Here is a 6,000-nt window from a genome sequence, read left to right as displayed (position 1 = left end):
CAATCCGGTCATTGTTGCCTTTAGTCTGCTCAGCGCCTGTGGAAATGAGGAGGGATTTTGTCATAGAGGGACCTGTCTCCCTGCATCTTCTTTACTTGCAAGCTTGACTATTTTGGCCATTCTCTACAGGAAACTTTGCATCCTTCCAGCTAGATGGTGGAGGGTGTCGGATTATCTGAGAATCTCAAGTCTACTAATTTGGCGGACCTTTTATTTTACCCATTCAACCCGCTACCACTTGAACCGGAGGGGCTCTTTAAGATGAGGTGGCGCTCTTATGGGAAGAATGGGGATGCAGAAATTACTCAAACATCAATAATAAGGTGGCAAAAGGTATGCTGTTTTATTAACAATTATCTAAAACAGGGAGCACAACGGACATCTATGGATATCAATAGTATCAATCTCAAATATTTTTATAATAAATACTCTTTTATACTAAAAACCCATCATCATTGAAGTCATGCTACGTGGCAAAATGTAAAAACTTATGTGGGGCTGTGGTTGGTTAATGGGAAACCTCTACATATACTTTCTATGGGGTTTCATGTTGTGATTGGGTCTCTAGTGTCAGGTGGGCAACTAAGCCTTCCTCTAGTGCAAGTCATCTTCATCGTCACAAAATACATGACAATCTATTGGTTCACAAACTATACAGCTCTTTGCTATGTGGCCCTCTATCATTGGATGGCACCCTTGTACCCTTCTGGAATATTCCACTCGCTAGCAGTGCACAAGCTGGTACTCCAGGTGCGGGTAGATTTGTCTTGACCACACGTCCCCACCCAATTAGCCCAACATCTATTATCACTCTTACTTTCTGTCATCAATTAGCCTTTGAACATGGCCTTGCAGTCTCCACAAACTCCTGGGAATAATAGGGAGTGAGAATGCTTTTATCGTCTGGTCTCTTGCATAGTTCTGCTCAGGTTATTTTCATCTCGGTCACATGTCTGAAGACCACGATTCAGGCTTCAATTCAATATTAAATGGTATTAAAACAAACAAAACTTGGCAATCATTGTCTCTCAGCTGCAAGCATGGCAGTTGCTTGGGTCGTCTCTTGTATTAATTCTATCCTTTGAATAGACAACCAGTTCTCGGCTGCACTGTGCTTCTTGACACTGGGCCAGACATGCCTCCTTGGTGCTTTCTTGCTCGTCAGTTAAAGTTTGTTAACTGCAACACACTTCATGCTTACTGCTCATGAGATCCCAGTTTGCTAAATAACGATGTGGAATATCCAGATTTCCTATGCTTCTATATACTTTGGCGGCACCACCTGCAGTCTATTATACTACGTATAGCTAACTTCTATGATCACTTAGTCTACTTGTGTTGCTGGCTCTTTACATTTATAAAACAATTTGCATTTTCTTCTGTGCTCTTCACACGTGTAATCTTCATTTTACACTTAACTCGATTCTTTACTTCGCCATTGGATTCTATATGTTCTCTACGTGGTTCACCATTATCTCTTCTCAGTGCGGCACGTTACATCATGTGACGTCACCAGTCTACTCATTCATTCATCTTCTCCCGCTCTTGAGGGATCTTCCCCAAGAGACTGTCAGCTCTTCATGGATACATAAAGAATGGCTTTCTTAATGGGTACTTTGCTTCAAAGGCTTCTCATGTCATTGACATCATTACGGTGTCGTCTTCATCACTGTCTCTGGTTCCCAATATATAGGCAGGTTAGAGAGAGGACTTCCAGTAGAGGCTTTTGACTCCTCCTCTACATCATTATCTGTGAAAATAAAACAGTCGGCATCTGGAACAACAATACAGTTCTACTCTGTGTCTTAACTTACAACATGTGACTAAAAAAATAGAAACTGTTTCTTTAGCCCGTATCGGATTGCTGGTCCCCACCACATCCTAGTGTTACACCTCTGAATATTTTTTTTTTAAATCAACAAGCGATGGGTGTTATTATACATAATAAATAGGAACAGGTAATAAAGAGCCAGACCATTGTACGATTTTGAAAACATATTTATTTATATAAAAAGACATATTTAATACCGAAAGGAAAAAAGATTATGAACAATCAAGTCAATGTAGGGAGAAAAAGTTTTAATGAAAAGAAAAATAAATATGCAGATGCAAACAACCAAGTCTCAGACACTCAGCTTGGATGGGTGCATCGCCTGTGTGACCTTGATTATTTAAAGGTAGAGAGGTCAGGGGCGCTGCAAAATAGTGAGGGGTTGAAACAAGCAGGATAATACTTCACACGTAAAAACTGTTTTGGCTTCCATCACACCCTAAAGTACCGGTTGGAGGCTTAATACCACGAGCTATAGCATTCCATGATTGAGCCTTGGTAGTGGTGCTGTCCCAAATGTAAAACCCCTTGTGACAAAAAAGCAGAAAAGTCTGTGGTGGTTCCATGGGCCTGTATCCATAAGCTGAGACATTCCCAAGACACTGATTACTGAGCCCTACAGAGGAATAAAAAAAAACAATCTCCATCTTTGAACTGCCCCATCCATTCACCCATGTTAAAGTGTTCCAATAGTCCATTCTGAAAATGTGGCTGAGCCCCATCATCTTTGGGTCTAGCTGGCGCCTAAACCAGATGGGGCGTGTTGCATTAGAGTCATCAATCGTCATAAATCCAATAGCTGCCGGTTGATGGTTTCCAAAATCCACATCCATAGTCTGTCGGCTGTGCCATCCGTCTGTTGGGGTAAATCACATCAATGAAAATACACAAAAAATATAGGTTCAGAATAAAGCATCTTTTACTCAATGAGCATGAGCACATAACAATATTCACCAACAATATTACAACTGGAGCAACACACAGAATGTTGCACTGTCAGCCTCAACATATTAAATCCAATGTAACAACCAAGTAAGGGGCCCTAAGAAATTGAAATTTCAATCCATTTATATAAAAGAATCTCAGCAACAGCACTTTATCAAAGGTGTGATCTTTAACACACATTGCAAAAGTTAGAACCACATTTTAAATTCATAGCATACAATTAACAAAGTGCTGCTTTAAAAGATGTAAAGATGCCAGTGAACACTCTGCACTTACCTTGCATATAGAGAATGAACACATTTTGTTTTACTTTGTGCCAACTGAGCACAGAATAAAATAAATTGTAGCCCGTACTTGGAAGAACAAAACAAATCCAGCACAATCTAAAACATGCACTGGTACAGTCATAAAAACTTAAAAGAAGCTGAGTTTTACACATCCCCAAACATATGAAGCCCACTATAACACCTTGTTACCTGCCACCCTTTAAAAGTCCACCATTCCAGCGTTCTTTTATTAAACACAACATATGTGATCTTTGGCAAATACTGATTTCACATTGTACGCATTTGAATACAATCTGATTATTTCACACACTAAAAATATGTTATCAACTTATCGGCACTGCAAAACTAAAACACTGCATTGTGGGTGTGCAAATATGGCACATCCCAAAAATACAAGCACACCAAAAGTGCATTCAGGGTTTATTTAGGGCAAAGAGTTGGGATTTTTTTTTTTTTTACTGAATGTTTGGGATGGCTATAACGGTGGCAGTAATCCCATAAAAAGAAATAAATACAAATCGGAATATTAACTAGAATTGCATTCTTTGCAGAATATGAAAATGTTTGCACCACCGCTACCAGTGCCTCTGCATTATCCTGGCTGACATGCAAAACCACAGATCATTTTAAACAAACTGTACATTTTTTAAATCGTATTTAAAAGCACACAGCTGTTTAGTTTAAGAATGCGCAGCCTACTGCCTTTGAGAGCATTCTAAGCACCATGCAAAAAATGTTAGCGGTCTGACACATAAAGGGCCTGAATATCAATACATACAGTGTCACATGCCCTTAGATGCCTGCTTCCAATACATCAAAGCCCATATCTTAAAATACCCCTGTGCTCACCTTTTTAATGTTGTTGAAAACAACTCTGAATAAACATTAGGCCAGGTTTCCTATTTAAAGGCTTTTCAGGGGGTCTCTGAGTGTCCACAGACCCACAATCAAATCCAGCCAAAAAGTAAGGGTCCCCCGCAGAGTTGAAATCAGGTGTTCCAAGTCAATTAGTGCCTCTGCAGGGGATAATCAGGCCAGCACTTTGACAGTGAGGTTGACATTGCCCCTGCTGGAGTCAGAGACCCCTTTTAAGGGGTGAGAACACATACCTTTTCCTAAGATGTTTTCCTATTAACAATGCATAGATTTATGAATTTCTGCTTATTTTGCAGAAATGGGTTTTCTTAACGACAAGGTGCAGCATTCTATTTTGTGCAAACTTGTCAAGAATTAGCGAGTGGCGCTGGACCCAAGAAACATCTAAAATTAACCTCAGCCTTCAGATCTTTAGCATGCCATCATTCTGTCATCTGGATTTAGTTGATGAACACTGGCCCCAGGAAACATGTAAAATTAACATCAACCTGCAAATGTTACCTGTGCCAGCATTCCATCAGTTTGGTTGAGTTGATAAACAATGTCCTTGTGTATTTTCCTGGGGGGTGTATTTACACAGTTGTCGCAGAACATCCTGTATTCTGGCGAACTAAATATAAAAACCCATCTGTTTTTTCTGCTGATATGGCTATAATGCTGCTCTGTGAGTCACCCCATTTCTTGGCTTCCACCAGCCTTGTTGTAGATAACACTCCCAAGCAACGCTGTTTCACAACTGTTTTTTGGGTCACAGAGTGGCAGAGGGACACATGCAGGTTGCCAGAGAGGTGCTGTAGACCCCATAAAAACAATATTTTGACTTTTGTATGGGCTCTGGGAAACACACTTTACTTTTAAAAAGTAAACTGTTTTTCATTATTTAAAAAGAAACACGCCTTGTCAAAGGCAATGGCTTGAACATTTGTACAGGCTCTGGCAAGTACGCTTTAATTATAAAGCTAACTGCTTTTCATTATTTACACTCTGTATCAAAACCAGTTTATATAACATTGATATACAGTTTTATATCAAATTTATCTGAACACATATTGATATCTTTTTTTATTTTGGGGCAGGGGTTATATAAACATTTGAAATACAAATATTATATCAAAAATATAATTTTTATATAAATGTCTATATAAAAAATATGATTTTTAATATTGAGTTTTATATAAAATGTATATTAAACATTACTTTCTATATAAATTTGTCTATATTTTTTTATATTAGAAATATTACTTTTCATATTAATTTGTATATATATTTCATATTGAAAAGTTATCAAAATTGTTTGTTATAATGTTCCGCTTCCTATCACACCTCTTCCCCGACTTCATCGCCACATCACTCTGCAAAACCCTAGATTCACAGCCCCTATCTTCAGAGTGCAAATAGCTCTCAGTCGCGACCAAGCAACAACGTCGCCCACTGCTTCCATATTTATATAGTTTTTATAATAAATGTTTATTTACTTGTAGCAAATTAATAAAATGTACATCCACTTATAAAAAATATACATTTGCTATACAATCAATATCAAACATTTTTGATATCATTGTTATATCAAATTTAAATTAAGTTTACATCCAAGCCTATCTAAAGGGGGCTAAGACCGGAGACAGGGGAGTGGGCATGCCTACTTATCAAAATGTAACATGAGAGAACATCTACTAATCCAGCATACCTTGCAAAGCCCTGGAGCAGGTTGTATGCCCCTACAAGGCAACATAACCATTTCAGAGTGAAATATGGCTTTCCAAATTTTTAAGGTTTCACTTCTGCTTTCAATGTTATGTTTCGGGGAACCTTTGTGTGTTCACCACAATATAACTGAAAATATAACTGACAGCAACGGGCAGGAGGGAACTGGGTGTCAACATGCAAAGCAAGCACATACAAACCTCGGGAGGAGCAGCTTAGTGGGTGTGCTGTGTGTCTTTCGAGGCTGTCTCAACAGTGTGTACAGCCTAAGGGTGAAAATAGGAGAACATCTGCAGTCACCTATTCTCCCTGTGGGAAGGTTGTGTGTGAGGGGGTGTTGAATGTGTAGAATTGTAT

At 38.8% G+C, this 6,000-nt stretch overlaps 1 long non-coding RNA gene across 1 annotated transcript in view; it reads right to left on the bottom strand.

Moving 5' to 3' along the window:
- Positions 1-1,983: 1,983 nt before the first annotated feature.
- LOC138576217 (uncharacterized) overlaps positions 1,984-6,000 on the bottom strand; it is a 191,992-nt gene continuing 187,975 nt past the window's right edge. Inside the window, exon 2 of the long non-coding RNA XR_011303961.1 lies at positions 1,984-2,687. This is a non-coding gene — a long non-coding RNA (uncharacterized lncRNA). The remainder of the gene's footprint in view (positions 2,688-6,000) is intronic.

Source organism: Ambystoma mexicanum, chromosome 1p, assembly GCF_040938575.1.
Source record: "Ambystoma mexicanum isolate Mex_15411 chromosome 1p, UKY_AmexF1_1, whole genome shotgun sequence".
Lineage (NCBI taxonomy): Eukaryota > Metazoa > Chordata > Amphibia > Caudata > Ambystomatidae > Ambystoma > Ambystoma mexicanum.
This window is presented reverse-complemented; position numbering and strand designations above follow the sequence as displayed.